General features: G+C 37.6%; 2 long non-coding RNA genes across 5 annotated transcripts in view; one reads left to right on the top strand and one right to left on the bottom strand.

Moving 5' to 3' along the window:
* LOC112586804 overlaps positions 1-17,783 on the top strand; it is a 234,802-nt gene that overhangs the window by 38,060 nt on the left and 178,959 nt on the right. The gene's annotated exons all lie outside the window — the stretch shown is intronic.
* Positions 9,554-14,220, bottom strand: LOC123334965. Its single transcript, XR_006553133.2, has 3 exons — positions 13,794-14,220; positions 9,730-9,836; positions 9,554-9,644 (listed from the first exon to the last, which is right to left on the bottom strand). It is a non-coding gene; the product is annotated as an uncharacterized LOC123334965 (long non-coding RNA).

Here is a 17,783-nt window from a genome sequence, read left to right as displayed (position 1 = left end):
ACACAGCCCAGCTGTGGCTTGCTGAATGACAGATAAATCGTTGTGTTGAGGCTCTGGAGGAATTTGTTAGAAATCTGTCCCTTGGAACTTGTCAGGCACCTCCCTCCGAGGGGGCTGGGGAGTGCTCTCGCCATGATGTCTTCAGTTACAGACGCCTCAGGCAGATGACCGCGGAAGCTTCTGGACTCCGGGTGCAGCCCCTACCACACTTGCACGTGAAGCAGCCAGGTGTTCTGGAAGCTTCTGTGCTGCCAGGGCAAGTTCGTGCCCCTGGAGAAGCTGCCTGTGCTGCAGGAGCCAGCCTGGGAGCACCCCAGAACCAAGAAGGAAAGGCTTTTTCCCATGCTGTGTCCTTCCTGTAGTCTCTCGACAAATGTTCACATCATGCCAGCTAGCAAAGGAAGAAGTACTTAAAGGGTCCTTCTGTTTTTCACGGAGCAGGTGATGCAGGATGCATTTGAATCCAGCAGACAATAAGTTGGTAACAGGCACAGCCTTTGTCTCAATATTTTATTGCCTTAAAATTTTACGACCAAATAATTGATTCCAGGATTTTTTTTTGTAACTCCCTAGTACTAAGCACCATTATGGCCACTTAATCACTTGAAAAATAAAGACTATAAGAAGATTTTAAATCATGTTGATGGTAAACGTTAAAATGATGATATAACATGCACCCTGAATCACATATGTATACAAAACATAAAAATGTGTTTCTCACATAGGAAGAGTATTTACCGATTCAAGGAGGTGGGAGGGAGGTTCAAGAGGAGGGGACATAGGTATACCTATGCCCAATTCATGTCGATATATGGAAGAAACCAGCACAATATTGTAAAGCAATTACCCTTCAATTAAAACTAAATTAAAAAAAGGAGTATTTAATGATTCAAATGAATTTATAATTCAGCCAGCTCATCATCATCTTAGAAATTAAGCAATTTGTGAGGTGTTTAATTTTTTATATTCATATTATTTTCTACTTTGCATAAAATGAGTTATAAATATATTTTTAATCACATTATTTCAAAATTTCTAAGTCAAGTTCATGTAAACTGTGCTTGGTTGAACCATGATCTTACTTTTTGCTATAGGGAGAACAGACAGCGCAGAATGATCGCTTTAAAGCTGTCACCGCTATAAGGGAAAAAAATTTGCTCATTCTTCCAGTGATGATTCAGTCATTTTCCAGCATCCTAAAATTGTTCATTCAACCTGTGCTTGACTCATTCTCAATGCAGAGTTAAAATTATATTTTGAGGGGAATTTCCTCAACATTTTAGCCATTTCATTTTTCAGAGTTGTACATTATTTTTAGAGAACAGTAATTTGGTGTTCTGGTCCCAGAGCCCAGCATCTATATCCAAACCTCTAATTTGAATTAGTCACTCTGTAAAATTCTGCATGTCGTTTAAGTCTTCTCTTTATCTTCTCAACCTCTGAATAAGAGGCACCATTTTCACTGATCATGCGGAAACCAATATCACTATTTTTAAAAAATGTTTTCACAGCTAGGCAAAATAGGCTTAAGTGGTATTTTGTGAGCATTTTTCTTCAAGTTGAGTTTTCCTTCCGTAAAACCAGTGCTAATCCTACAAGGAGAAAAGCATTTTCCAAGATGGGCACTCAGTCGACATTCCTGGCTTGCGAAAAACAATGATTTCATGTAAGAGGCTGCCAGGTATGCCGTTGGGCTTTATATTAATTTGTGAGACATTCCTTTCATTATGTTCCCTGTTCAAAAATTATACACATTTGAATCAAAGCCCAATGACAGTGTCTAGTAACTGGAAAATATTTATTTCTCCTTGGAAATCTTACCTGCTTAATTACCCAATCTTTTGGGAACACAGCCAAAGCCTGGAGTGAGTCTTTTGTTGTAGGAAGAAAAGAGGAGAATAATTTGGTGCCGAGGGGAAGCAGGTCCCTTACAGCTCTCGTGGGCCCTCTTGTCATGTTTGGAGTTCCCTTGCAAGGCGGCCGTTGTCATGCGGTTCTGTGTCATTAGAGTTCACATCATAGGATAATCCCCAGATAAATCCCCTGTACTACCCTACTTTTTTTTCTTCTGCTCGCAGATATTCATCTCCAACTTGTTCTGACTTGTTCATATTCTGGGAGTAATGGGGTGAAGTTAATATAAGACAGTTAACTCTCTCAATTACTCAGAGGCTAATTATCCAGGCTATTGATTGCACAGTCCAGCCTCTGCTTTTCCTGCCTTTTAAAGGGTAGTTGACTGCCCCTTAGCACTGAAACCAGACAAGAGTAGGGGGTGGAGAGGTAAAGTCATAAAATTCAAATCTATCTATTTTGCAGCTTATTAGCACTAGCTAAGAGCTTAGGTGATTGGCAAAAGTGTGGTTTGGAGACACCTGTATATTTAATTTAGCTTTACTTTTCTTTGTCATCTCTTACCATGGATAATTGAGTTGGCCACATTACCTTATGTTCACATGGTTAATTCTCAGAAGTTGGGTTTTTATTGCTTTGGAGCAGTGACTTAATTGGTACTTAAGACATCTGAAGGAGGTAGGGTTAGCTATACAAATTTCGTTTGTTTTTTTTTAATAAAGACACCGAGACTAAGTATTCAAACTGAAAAATGGCAGTTGGAATTGTGGGCTAGAGGTAGAATTGTGGGCTAGAGTGCTTTTTTACTCTTTGGTCTGAGTTCACAGATATACAGATATGGAAGAACCACCTCTTGATAAGTCTTCTTATCTAGTGGTTCCCAGCAGTGGTTTGTGAGTCTAGTATAATACAGCCATGAGGAGTTATGGTTTCAGAGTTGGCTTGGGATGTCTCTCAGTTGTGCTACTTAGGGCTGGTAGAGCTTGATATATATATTTCACTTCGCCAAATGTATGAAATACAGTAAATGCTCAATAAAGAGCCTTGGACTACAAAGAAGGCTGAGTACTGAATAATTGATGCTTTAGAACTTTGGTGCTGGAGAAGACTCTTGAGAGTCCCTTGGACAGCAAAGAGATCGCACCAGTCAATCTGAAAGGAAATCAACCCTGAATATTCATTGGAAGGACATCAACATTCATTCGTGGCTGAAGCTCCAATACAGCACCTGATGAGAAGAGCCAACTCATGGGAAAAGACTCTGATGCTGGGAAAGACTGAAGGCAAAAGGGGAAGGAAGCAGCAGAGGATGAGATGGTTGGATGGCATCACCGATTCAATGGACATGAGTTTGAGCAAACTTTGGAAGATAGTGAAGGACAGGGAAGCCTGGCATTTTGTAGTCTATGGAGTTGCAAGGGGTTGGACACAATTTAGCGATTGAACAGCAACAATACAGATTATCTGTCTGTTCGTGCTGCTCAACAACAACAATAAGGAGCCATTTTAATTCAATTTGTAGTAAATATAGTTTTACTGGGAAGAGTACAAATAATAAAATCTCTGAGTTATTTTTAATATTCCAAGAATAAATGGAACTATACATTTACCATTGGTAAGACCATGAGTTGATTCATTAATGCAGGCTTATGTCGTAATTTTGGAGAAGGCAATGGCACCCCTACTCCAGTACTCTTGCCTGTTGGAGGAACCTGGTAGGCTGCAGTTCATGGGGTCGCTGAGGGTCGGATACGGCTGAGCGACTTCACTTTACTTTTCACTTTCATGCATTGGAGAAGGAAATGGCAACCCACTCCAGTGTTCTTGCCTGGAGAATCCCAGGGACGGGGGAGCCTGGTGGGCTGCCATCTATGGGGTCACACAGAGTCAGACACGACTCAAGCGACTTAGCAGCAGCAGCATGTAGTAATTTAATCTCAAATTATGGTTTATGAGGTTGTCCCTAGTACAGTTCCCTTACTTTATAACTGCAAAAACATAGGCTCAAAGAGCAAAACTGTTTTTTATTTTTTGAGTTTACCCAACAGTTAAGGGAAGAGATGCCAATGGGATAAAGACGTAGAACCAGTGGCTCCCAGCTCAACCTTTTCCCCACAATTGTACTGATGTTAGATCATCAATGACTTGATCCCTAGGATCAGGAAGTGACCTCCACTTGCCTTTCCCTCACTGTCCTACTCAGTCCTCAGTGCCTGTGTTCTTAATTTCTGAATAGAAAATGGGACACAAGAGTAGCTTTTGTGAATTTTATGAGCTAAGGGACCTGGGAGAAAAAGTGCTGGCAGGAAATCCTTAGGCTGTAGTCAAACAAAATGCAGTGGAATGGAGCAGAAATAACGTGAGGCAAGCCTTTTAAAAATAGGTACGCCATCTCCATATTCTTTCTTTTTCTACTGGCTGGGTAGAGAATCGCAAAGCCCTTTGGGGTAGAAGACCTACAAAGTAGGTGGATCCTGAATCCCTGAATCACTGCATGGAAGAAAGCAGCTCTCTGCACAGGATTATCAGCATTGAATTGCAAAGTGAATGAGAAACTTCTGTCATTATAAGCTAATGGCATTTGGGGGCATACTAGTGTGACTCTGAATAATATTTGCATTGTTTTTCATAATAAATGTAATAAACTGTCCATCTCTGAACCATAATATATATGTACATAGGTATTATGCTGCTAAGTCACTTCAGTCGTGTCCGACTCTGTGCGACCCCATAGACGGCAGCCCATCAGGCTCCCCCGTCCCTGGGATTCTCCAGGCAAGAACACTGGAGTGGGTTGCCATTTCCTTCTCCAATGCATGAAAGTAAAAAGTGAAAGTGAAGTCGCTCAGTCATGTCCGACTCTCAGCGACCCCGTGAACTGCAGCCTACCAGGCTCCTCCATCCATGGGATTTTCCAGGCAAGAGTACTGGAGTGGGGTGCCATTGCCTTCTCCGACATAGGTATTATATTTTCTTACAAAAAAGAAATCTCAGTTTGGCATAAATATTTATTTTGAAGAGGCTTCTTATAGTTGATTGATAAAGAACTCATGTTAATACTATCAGTAGAATTGAAATATACATTTTCATTCTTCCTAAATAATGTAATGTCAAACAAAACAAATTACATTTCAATTATTTGGGCTAAAAACAATAGTGAGCAGAGCATGCAGCAGCGCTCATACTAATGCAAGAATGCATAAAGTCAAACAGGCAGCAATAATCTAGCATACTTCTAATAAGTATAATATCTTTTATTTGACACAGCAAAAGGCCATCAGTGCTATGAAATTTATGTGGATTTCTGTAACTAATATTTCTTTTTCATAGTGAAATCAAATTTGTGATTTCCTCTTTTCTCTATCACTTGATCAGTGTTTTAAAACTGTGTTAATGTTTGCAGTTCCTCCTATTACCAGTCACGATCTAATCATCATCTATTCACACTCAGAGATGTGAGTAAACTTTACAAGAAAAAGTTCTTCATTTGACTGTCAGCATACTCTGGATCCCCACGCATTTGTCTTCAGCGCTTTAGCTGAAACCTAATGCCAGCGCTTCATGACTCTCTCTTCCTGCCATCTTATTTATTCCCTGCCATGCTGCTTTTCATTTCAGAGATTCTTTACGATCATCACCAGGGGCTCCTTTCCCAGAAGTTCCAGTCTTAAAGGACTGAGGTGTGGAGCTGACTTGAGCTAAGAGTCTCTGTGTCAAGAGCTGATGGGTGCTCCTGTTAAATCATTCTGCTAAATTGAGACTGACAAACCAATTCTTAGCAGGGTGGCTTTCGGATTCCTTGGCCATAAGTGAACAATTGTGTCAGTCGCTCTGCCCAGTAAAGTTGCATGCAGCATAATCTGAGACGGTATTCTACTTTCACTCAGAGTCAGCTGCAGCTTGCCCCTCGTAGTGGGCAGTAATCCGCCTGCGCAACTGGAGGGAGCAAAACAGCTCTGGATCTGTGTTGAATTTAGTGAACTGACATCAATGAACAGAATTCTTGATGGTAGATTTTATGTGATTTTCAGCATATAAGCAGACTTGAGCACCTAAATTCTGAGTAAGACATGGGCATTAGAGTCCCCTAGGATGGGAATAAACAGACGATGTTTGCATGTGCTTTCTTAGGTCCATAGCCCCTTGCGGGGGATCCTTTTTCTTCCCCTCCCTCTTTCCCTTTCTCTCCATTCCTCCATTCCTTTTTTCCTTTTGAATGGGAGCAGCTGAATAAGGCTTGTGGAATTGTGAGAATACGTGGGTGGACCTACCTCATGTTGATTCTTTCTGTACACAGTTTCCTTCCATTTCTCTGATACAACAGAACATGCTTGCCTTCAAAACTGATTCTGAGAGGTGGCCAGTACAATTTTTTGGCGAAATAAAAGGTTCCCTCTTGAGCTTCTTCCCAAATGTATCTTGTTCCCCCTCTCAGTTTTATCTTTTTTCATTGAACGCTATCTTTTACCTCCCCCCACCCTCTCACTGGAGATGTTTTTTAGATCTCACAAACAGAAGTTTAGATTAAAATGCAAATATCTCAGGGAAAGTCATCTCAACTTAGAATCATTTTTGTTGGGAGTCAGAAATTGCTGTCAGCCTTTGACCTGAAGCAAAGAGCTAGGTGAGTTTGAGGTATGTGCCTATGTTTTAATGTGTGTGGTGGTTGGATGGGGTTGTGGAGTCTGGGGGTAATTCATAATTTAGGAGGAATTAGACAACACAGAAAGAAGCTGGGCTTAGATTTCCAGCTTCATCTTTTTGCCCAAGGTCAGCTCTGTTCCTCAACTATGTGGATGCAAATAAAAAAGAGAGGCATTGAAAATAAGCTATTGGTGCAATTTACTTTTCCATATGCCTGTGTGATGTGGTTCTCTATCAAGTTACAGGTCTAATGAGAAATTGCCTCTGCAACTATGGAGTGTGTACCAGTGTTTTGGAATAATCCTGCTGAGAATGCAAGAAAGATACAAGCAATGGACAAGAGTGTTGCAAATCAACTCCTCTGAGTTTTCTATTGTGGGTGGGGGAGGCAAGCCTACTCCATTCCTGCTGACAGGACTCTGGCTCAGAAATAATTATTGACAACATCCCTTTTGTATCAAATACAATGAATAATTTTTTTTCAGTATAAATGCCATAATAAACTTGCTCCGTGAAGAAAGAACAGAGATGAATAAAGCTTGGCGTTCCCTGGTTTATACTCAGAGAACAGCCATTCATTGTGTTTTCATTCTCCTGCTGCAAAGTTAAATATGCAAGTTTATCTTTTAAAATTGCTCAGGAAATGACAGTGAATTGCAAAAGATAGCACAAAAACATGGAGGGGAGCAAATAGAGGAAATACTATTTTTTACTAATCAACCGAAATGTCTTGTTTCCCCCCATTGGAAACAAACTAAAATATATAAAATTTTTCCTTGACATAAACCTTTATTAATGATCAATAATTTGATACCTTGTCTGTTTGTGTTTTTAATGCTCAATTCAATTTCTGGTAGTTTTGCCATCCTAAGTCTGAGCCTGTTGTCGTCATTCAACTAAGGTGGTGGAAGATAGAGTTTTGCTTTGCCCATGGGTCTAACAAACCTTCCTTCCCTAGTTTTCTATCAAAAGACTAAAGACAATCAGTGGCTTTTTTGTTTGTTTGTTATTGAGAAAAATTTGTAATGGGAAAAGTGACAATTCTGGAAAGAACAATTAATATATTTACTACTTTATTCAATTAGACCTACTGTTTTCTGATGGACACCCATGATATGTATTAACACTCTAAAATTAACATCAAAGACACACAAGACCCCCAAGACATAGTTTCTGCAACAACAAAAGCAAGAAAAAAATGAGCAAAGAAGCAAAATGTGACCTAAGGAGACCCCTTAGTTTGAGACTAGTATGTTAGGAGTATGAAAGTGAAAGTGAAGTAGCTCAATCGTGTCCGACTCTTTGCGACCCCGTGGACTGTAGCCCACCAGGCTTCTCCGTCCATGGGATTCTCCAGGCAAGAATACTGGGGTGGGTTGCCATTTCCTTCTCCAGGGTATCTTCCCGACCCCAGGGTATCTTCCCGACCCAGGGATCGAAGCCAGGGATCGGACCCGGGTCTCCCGCATTGGAGGCAGACGCTTTAACCTCTGAGCCACCAGGGAAGCCCTATGTTAGGAGTGTGTCCAGTTTCAAATCATACGAGGTAGGATATGTACAGAATTCCACTGGTAGAACATCATCCAAACTGAACTTTAGCACTCTGCTTATTCTTTCTCTCTGAAATGCAGTACGAATGGACTCATCTTTGTTATACTCTTTAAATAATTATTAGGCTTAATTGCCACAGTTCATAGAAATTTTAAAATTAGCAAGTGGTGCTTATCTCTCTGCTGTGCTCAGTGTTAATAAAACATGCTGCTCCATAAACACATTTCACATCATATTTGTCCATGATTATTTCATTGTTTTTCCAAGTACAGATGCCAAGAGACAAAGTGTTGCCGAATTCCTGTAATTACCAGCATTTCTCTCCATTTGGGGCCTCGAAGTATGTAGTCAATCTCTATTGTCTTCTGCCTTCGTTTTGAATCTGTCCCCAGTGCAGGAATGTCAAAAACACCATTTAGCTACACAGCCTGCTCAATTTAAAAAAGGGAAAATCACATTCGAGCTACTAATTAAGAAAAGAAGAGAAGTGAGCTATGAATAAAAAGAACTGCCTTCTAAAAAGGCTTTAAAAGGGAACGAGCAACTATGCTGCATTCAGAAAAGGAACGATTCTTAGTTATCAAAGCTAAATTCTAATACAGCAGTTAGAAGCACAATTTTACTAACTCCTTAATATTTTAAAAGCATCCAAGTGAATGAGAATTCAGGTAATGTTCATTCCTTTTCTACCTTTAAAGGGGAGCTTAATTAATTTTTTTTCAGTTATCAGACACTTCTTTTCTAGAAGCTGCTTCTAGCCCTTTAAGATCATTTTGACAGTTTTAAAAAATATGCATTCCTTTGAAAAAAACTGTACCAGTGTCCTTTGACGCACAGATGTTTGGCAATATTGTTAATAGAATTGTCTCTGTGGTATAATAATTCTTCCAAATGATTTATTTCAGCGGCTGCTTAGAACTATTTAGAATAAACTGTGATTGAGTACCATAGACATAGGGCGAATGATTTAGGTGGTTGGGTAAGTGGCAAGCAGTGAAAAAGCCTCCCTTCATTTAATGTTATTCTACAGAACTGTTCCTACAAGCAGGTGATTAAAAATGCCAGGTGTAAATATGGAATAGAATCTAAGTCGGCTGAATAACTGCATCTGCCTCGAGAACAGAAAATGCGTCATATGCTGCTCTCTCACAATTCTTCATTACTCTAATATCTATATATTGATTGATCAAGAATATGAAAAGATCAATATGTTCAGCCATACTTTACAGATTCTTGCCTAACTGTGCAGGAAGAAATACAGTTATACAAAACTCTTTGGACATCTTATGTTCCTTTGTGTTCCCCCCACAAGGCTTTGAACATGGTGGTCTAGACAGTTGCCCTCTTCCCACTCCTATTCTCCCAGAAATAAGACACCCATTAAAGTCCATCAGTAGTTCACCATGTTTATTTAGGATCTCACTTTTTTCTATCTCAGGACCTAGGTCTGGGGGCACTTACATAGGCAGACCACTAGATGCTGCTAGTATTCTTTTTATTGTTCAGTATTCTGCAAAGAAGTCTTCTTCCCAGGGTGAGAGTCAAATTGGAGCCATTTGGCTTCCAGTGAGGAGGAGCTTCAGACTCTTTCTTATCTTGGGTAGGAGAAATTTGAGAAGGTTCAGTTTTTGACACCATCAAATGACCTTACAGAGTATTATCCCAAGACTTAGTCCTTACCCAAATTCTGTGTTTCCCTCACGCCTGCATTTCTGCCTTGGGCCTAATGCAGCGTCCCTGAAGAACTGGATTCTGGGCACTTTTCGCTCTCTCTTTTTCCTTTGCCCCTGAAAGACAAGAGTTTTACTTCTCAGCTTGATTTTGACCACTGGGTCCCAGCCACCTTTTGAGAAATTGCTCTGCCTTTCAGTTGCTGATAAGTATTTGAATTTCCTGGTGGTTAAATTACATGTTCTATGCACACATTCAAAGTTAGTTCAGATGGAAAGGCATTATGGCTTCTCTTTGGTGTCCAAAGCAATACACGAGTTTCAAGTGTTAATCTGGCTACCTGGGAGAGTGTCCTTTTCTTTTCTATAACCACTGCTTACCCTCTACCAACCTATTTAATAGAAAAAATAGAATGAGGCAATGTTCTTAGATATAGGAGATTGTTCTTTGCTCAAGGTTATATAAGAAGTATCCCCCTTTCTTATAAAAACATTAAAATTTTTATTTTGGGTCTTACTTGAGTGAGTTATGTTCCCTCAAAATTAAAACTTTAGTGTGTTTCTTAAAATAAGATATTATCTTCTAAAATAGTAACATTTTGAGGTTATTTTAGTTAATGTATTTTGTTTTTGAAACTTCAAAAAGAAATTGAAATAAAGATAACTCCAAAACTTCAATTATCTTTGTTATTGTATGATACTTTTATTTTTAAAATATCTAGACCTTTTAATTATGTACCTGTACTCTACTAAACCATTGATAAGCAGTATCTCTTTTAAACCGCATTACCTTATTAGGTAGGAACAATTATTTACTTTATCTTTCAGTTGAGAAAATACAGTGGTTACCTTTGTTGCCCTGTGTCTTGCAGTTGTTAAGTAGTGGGTCATGAATTCAAATATAGGTTTGATATTGGAGTTCAGTCTGATAATGTGATATATACCCCTTATTCTACTTTATTGATCAAATTTGTTTGGAAGAATTAGAATAGGTCATAACCCTTTATTTAAATATATTTCTGTGAAAAATTATGAAAAATGAGCTTTGTTGAATTATATTCTTTAAATATAAACTTATTCTTTCTGTGTGGGGTCAGGCCGTTACACAGTCTCTTCTCATACATTTTTCATTGGAACTACTTGCTATGAAATGTCTATGAAGTTCCTAAAGCAAAAATCCATCTTTAAAGAAATGTTCGTATGATGTTGGCAAAGTTGTTTTTCCACATTGGATTTCTGACTTCCTCAGGGATCTGAGTTTTGTTTAGATGAGTGGTGGAGCTTCAATCAGGCAGATTGATCACCTTTCACGTGTGATGCTTGCTGTCTGTCATTTGGGGGAGATACACAGATCCATTTTGTTCAACGTGGTCTCTAAAGGACAAGTTTGATATGGAAAACACTGAAAAATAATTGGGTGTAGTAATATTTATGGCTTTTAAAATTGTATTCTCTGTAATAGTTGGGTTTGATCTAAAGAGCGCATAGAGAGGGTTTTCCCCCTAATTCTGATGATAATGATTATTTTTATACTTGTTTAGTTAAGAGGAAAGATAAATCAAGTTCTTACAGCTCAAAAAAAATAATGATAACTTTGAAATGTATTTTGTATCTGTGCAACAGCTCCATGGGCTATGAAGATAGGAGCACATCCTTTTGCAGCAAATGCTGAGTTTTATTGGGTGGAAAGGGATTGCCTCATATCACTGGTTGGAGAAAGATGACTCAGATGTGGGTGCTACTCTTAAGAATCTTTTTTTCTTTTTTGAGTAAAAGAGGCAAGCCATACATAGAATTTGAGGCAGAAAAATGCTATGTTCCATGATACTTAACATACTGTGGTGTCAGAAAAAGAAGACATATTTCCTACCTGAGATGATTTTGCAAAATGTATCAGTGGTTTTGGACAAGGCTTTAATAATCCCCTCTTCGTCAATGGAAGGCTTCCCGTGGTGGACATCCCCACTTCAAGGAAAAGACTTTCTCCAAGTCTGTAAATATCTTTGACAACAATCACATGCGATGTTTCTTCTTCATCTGATGACATCTACCAACCCTAAAATGGACTGGTGCAACACTTTGTACTTTAACTATGGACATAATGTGACTTTTAATTTCGATTTTAACTTGTTTTAATGACTATGTTGCCTACATCTGTAATTGTATAACTGGATTTGTTCTAGCCGCATGAAAGCTTTTAAGTTACAAATGGTTGCTCAAACTCCTGCTACTGCTGTAGCTTCCTCCAGCTACTATTTGGGGCCCCTGGATCAGATATCCTCAATATGAGGATTAGGAGAATATGTTGCCTCACCAATTTAGGGACAACGCCCCTTGTCAGCTCGGAAGCAGTTATGGAATGAGAATGACGCCCCTTTTCCCTAGGCAACATAATTCTCCTAAAAGAAAAGGGGGGAATGAGAGAGTCAGTTCCTAGGCAAGTTGATAGGGAGTCTAGTGGTCCCCAAGGAGAGAGGGGTCTGGAATTCTCAAGGAGGAAGAAAGGACAGTCTTTGGATTCAACCTTTTGTTATCTTAAAATGTTAATTATGGGAGTAGACCTGGTCTTTACAAGGATGTATCCTGCCTAAGGACAGTCTTTGGATTCAACCTTTTGTTATCTTAAAATGTTAATTATGGGAGTAGACCTGGTCTTTACAAGGATGTATCTTGCCTGAGGACAGTGTTACCTTAAGATGTAAATTATGGGAGTGGGTCTCCTTTTGTTATCTTAAAATGTTAATTATGGGAGTAGACCTGGTCTTTACAAGGATGTATCTTGCCTGAGGACAGTGTTACCTTAAGATGTAAATTATGTGAGTGGGTCTGATGAAGTCTTTACAACCTCCAGACCTTCTTTGGATTATATAACCTCATTGTTAACACTAGCAAGCGGGTACTCTTTCTGCCCCCTTCTGATGCCTATGTCAGAAGCTTTCTCTATCTCCTTTATACTTTAATAAAACTTTATTACACAAAAAAAAAAAAAAAAAAAAAAAAAATAAAATAAAATGCATGCATCTTTGTTGCAAAGAACTTAGAGAAAAAATATCATACATAGCAGGCACTATGGTGATAGATTTTAAAGACTGATGATGTATTTCAGTATTTCTGTCTTATTTGGTGAAATCTGAGCCTGATTTCTTAAATTTGTATTAATCAATGTAGCTTGGTTGTCCACAGTAGATATCAAGAATCAGGCTCTATGTTTCGACTTAACGTTAACTTATTATAATGTTGTTAATGATCTTTGTGTCTCAGTTATTTTATTTCTAGATGTGGGATACAGTTATTCCTCAATATCTCAGAGAGAAAATTGTGACACTTTCTAGGCAAAAGTTAAGATGAATTGTTCACATGGGAAGAAAATCTACCAGGGAAGAATGTTTAGGAAGTGAGTGGAAGGGCAAAAAGAGAAGTAAGGTGATTAAAACAAACGGTTGGAATAGATAGACAAAGAGGGCAGAATAAAAGTTGTTCTCAGAAGAATTAAAGAGGAAAGGGAAAAGTTAGAGTTTCTTAGGGGTGGAAGACAGATCCCATCTTTCAAAGGACAATCAGTTAGGATATGACCAATAAAATATATGCAGTTCCTACATGAGTATCATGTTTTAGAGGCCTTGACTATGAAGTTAAGAGGATGACCCTGGAGTTTTCAGTGATTCAAATACCAAATGTAAAAACCATAACTTTAGTCAAAATTATATGAATTATTACTTTCAAATTGATGCCTGGAAAAAATATTAAAGCACTATTTATTTAAGGGACTACTTTTAAGCAGACAAAGAAAGAAATAAAAAAATACGTTTATAAATTATATGATTTCTAGACATCTTTTAATTGTTATAAAGACAGTAAATATTTTACAGTTTTCTAAATATAAAAGTGGTTGATTTCAAATGTTCAAGACTTAGCTCCCACATATATAGTGAGGCTCTTCCATTTAAAAAGAAAGAGAGCAAAGAAGATAGTCAGTTTACATATTGAGATAAAGCATTTGAAAAAATAAGTAATACATACTTTAGGAAAGAAGCTGGTCACAGTATAACAAAAGGATTGTCAGAGAATACTTACGATAGGTCAAATCCATTTCACAAGAAGCAAATAAGACACTTTGCTGATACTGATAAAAGCCTGGTAAGAGGAAAGGATCCTTGGTTTCTAATTGTGGCCACCTAGCTGAATCATGACAAGCATTCCCTTCATCCCTCTGAGTCATCTCTAAGGGGGAAGGGCAAGAGGATATTAACCTCAAATATTTGGTTAGAAAGCTTGCTACTCAAAAGATGTCCTCTAAATGGAAGGAAGGCAGTCTGTAAATATAGCAGCAATACTGCTGAAATTTGCCATTACTTTTCAAAAACATCTTTGTTAAAATATAACTCGTATATCATACAATTGACCAACTTATACATTGTGTTGTTTAGTATAGTCACAGACTTATGCAACCATCTCCATCATAGCTTTTAGAACACTCCTTATTTTCTAGCCACCCTCTCTTTCAATGCCATACCTGGGCGGCCACTATTATCTTTCTGTTGTTTTGGTTATTTTGAGCATTTTATGTGGATGGAATCCCGCAACATTTGGTCTTTGGTGACTGGCTTCTCTAACCTAGCAAAATGTTTTCAGCGTTCAGCTCTTATGTGGCATGCAGCAGTAGGTATTCCTTTTTTGTACGGAGGCCACATTTTGTTCCTTCATCCATTGATGGATGTTCAATTAGTTTCTACTTCTTGGCTATTATGAACAATGCTTCAATGAACATTCCTGTCCAAATTTTTTGCATGTAAATATGATTTTATTTTCATAATTACTTTTTATATTAGAATTTTAAGAATTATCTGACTAGCTTAAGTCAGATAGATTAAAAAGTAGGACAAAGATGAAGAAAGGTGATAAACAGTCTACATTTACATTTAAGAATTATCTGGTTCCTACATTGTCCTTTAAGAAAAATAGTTTCTCCAGAAAAAAATTTACAAAGACATGAAATAGTTATAAATGTAGGCATTTTTGGGGACTACTTAAAGGTTAGATATTACTCTAAGTTTATGGTATTTGTTATTGTGACTCTGGACTGGAAAATGATGTTGAGGTTGAATTCTATCATGGAGGGGACAGGTAGTATAATTAAAAAGTGTTTTGCCAGTAAAGGAAAACTTCTGTCTGATTCGAGAGCATTTGAATTTGTTACACTCGATAGTCTCTGTTGTAGAGCTCATCTTGTAGAGATCATCTGGCATTGTGTCTTTTAGGGAAATTTGGTCTCCCCAACACGAGGTGAATTTTCAACATATGGTACCTCCCTTTGGAGCAAATTAACTGGGAGTAGAAAGCTGTGGGCACGTATTTTCTTGTCACTGAGTGATTAGTGAACATATACAGGGTAGTGATTGCTATAAATAAAAATAATAAAAATAAATAGCCATATTCTGTTTAGATGTGGAAGACATATTGTTAGAAAAAGGTTAAAAAGATGATTTATATAGCTAAGGATATACTTAATAAATGGATTACTAAATTTATGACTTTTTAAAGTCAAGGAAATAACTGTTCTAATTCCAACATGAATCCAGCTTGAACTTAAAGCTAAATGCTGTGATGCTTGGAAAATCTCTGAAAAAAAATTTTTTTTAAACCCTCATTTAGGAAAAAAATATTGGTCTTACCTTTTCATGCTTCTTGCAGATTTAGGCTTTGTTTCCAGATAATTATAATCACACAAAATTCACTAGCATGCTGAGAACTTCCTGGAGAAGTCCTAATAAACCAATAAACACATTTGAATGTAAAGCAAAACTATGAAAGGCACCGGAAGTCAAATTTGGAAGATCTAAATGCTTTTAATGGAACTGGGTTTTGAGTAGGTAAATTTACTGTAACTTTTGTAATTCTAAGCACGAGGTAATTTAATTGTCTTTGGCCTTCATTTGTCAACTGTTCTCAGACATAGAAAGTATTTAGATAATAATGATTGTTTCTTAGCAATTCATTTTTCCTTAATATTTTTTTTTTCAGGGGGGAGGAAGTATGGAGCTGTTTGCAGCAAATCAGTAAGGAATGCATGGAATGACACAATTTGTTATATTTTAGAGCTTTGATAGAGTATGTAAGTCTAATAAAAATAATAAATAGTAGTTTGCATACTGGTTTCTTTTACCAAGTAAGTTCAGTTCAGTTCAGTCACTCAGTCGTGTCTGACTCTTTCCAACCCCATGGACTGCAGCCACACCAGGCTTCCCTGTCCATCACCAACTCCTAGAGCTTACTCAAACTCATGTCCATCAAGTTGGTGATGCCATCCAACCATCTCATCCTCTGTCGTCCCCTTCTCCTCCTGCCCTCAATCTTTCCCAGCATCAGGGTCTTTTCAGATGAGTCAGTTCCTCTCATCAGATGGCAAAAGGATTGATTTTCAGCTTCAGCATCAGGCCTTCCAATGAATATTCAGGACTGATCTCCTTTAGGATGGACTGGTTGGATCTCCTTGCAGTCCAAGGGACTCTCAAGAGTCTTCTCCAACACCACAGTTCAAAAGCATCAATTCTTTGGCTCTCAGACTTGTTTATGGTCCAACTCTCAAATCCATACATGACTACTGAAAAAACCATAGTTTTGACTAGATGAACCTTTGTTGGCAAAGTGATGTCTCTGCTTTTTAATATGCTGTCTAGGTTGGTCATAGCTTTTCTTCCAAGGAGCAGGCATCTTTTAATTTCATGGCTGCCATCACCATCTGCAGTGATTTTGGAGCCCCCCAAAATAAAATATTCACTATTTCCATTGTTTACCCATTTATTTGCCCTGTAGTGATGGGACTAGATGCCATGATGTTAGTTTTTTGAATATTGAATTTTAAGCCAACTTTTTCACTCTTCTCCTTCACTTTTCCTCAAGAAGCTCTTTAGTTCCTCTTCATATTCTGCCATAAGGGTGGTGTCATCTGCATATGAGCATAAAATAAGCATATAATCTTATTTTTTCACTTTTTAAATTTTCACTTTTTATTTTGATTGCCTGATTTTATGGATTTATATTCTAGTGATGTATCTAACTTGTTCCATATGCGTTAGTATAATGATAATCATAGCTGGAATTTCTACCTTGTGTTGACTACAAGTTTGGCACTAAGTACTTTCAAATATATTATTACAATGCTTATCATCAAAACAAGCTATAATGGAGATTGGTTTTTCTCATATAAGGAACTGAAGACACAGAAAAGTTAATCATCATAGAGTATTGTCAGAATATTGAACTCAGGTAGTGTGATTTCAGAGTTAATATGTTAAAAATTTGTATATGCATTTGGTTTTGTGTATGTTAATATAATAAGCAGTCTTGATTGTTTTGTGGGTATAAAAACTAACCTTAAATATAGATTCACTTATTTGCCACATTTGCATGCTTGTGCATGTAACGCACCTTTTCCTTAAAATTATTTACCTATTTGAAAAATAACAGGCATTAAGGTCACCTGTAAAGTACATGGTTATTCTGATTTTACCTGAGGCAGAGGAAACCACTAAAGGAAAATGCACAATTCTATACCAGCCTTGCCAGCACCAAAGTTGGATCTGGGAGTGAATTTAATACTCCCAGTCCTGTTCAAAACATGGCACTTCCTTCTAGGAATTAAATACAGCATCCTTTAAATTTGTCAAATCTATAGTTATGTTGTCCACATCTTCTAGGAAAATACTAACCTTCATGAGGCAGAGAAAACAAAGATGTGTCATTTAAAAGAATAGGTATTACAATATTTTAAATACAACATAAATGTCATGTCAACATTTTTGAAGGAATAAGGCAAAAATAAATCATTAATTAGGTAAATTCTCCATAGTACTTCGGCATCAATGTCCTTTAAGTACATTTTTTGTTAAAAGCTCTTCTGAAGAAAATGTCTTTCATGGCTTCAGTGTGTAGCTTAATATTAAACATTATCCCTCCTAATATGAAATTCCTTTTAAAATTATATCGGGAATTCAGATTTCATTTTGTTTTCTTTTATTCCAGGTCAGGATGTAGTGACTTTAGCAATGACGAGAAGAATGTGGC

The sequence above is a fragment of the Bubalus bubalis genome, chromosome 9 (genome assembly GCF_019923935.1).
Source record: "Bubalus bubalis isolate 160015118507 breed Murrah chromosome 9, NDDB_SH_1, whole genome shotgun sequence".
NCBI classification, from domain to species: Eukaryota; Metazoa; Chordata; class Mammalia; order Artiodactyla; family Bovidae; genus Bubalus; species Bubalus bubalis.
Note: the sequence above shows the minus strand (reverse complement) of the source record. Positions and strands in the feature narration are given on the sequence as shown.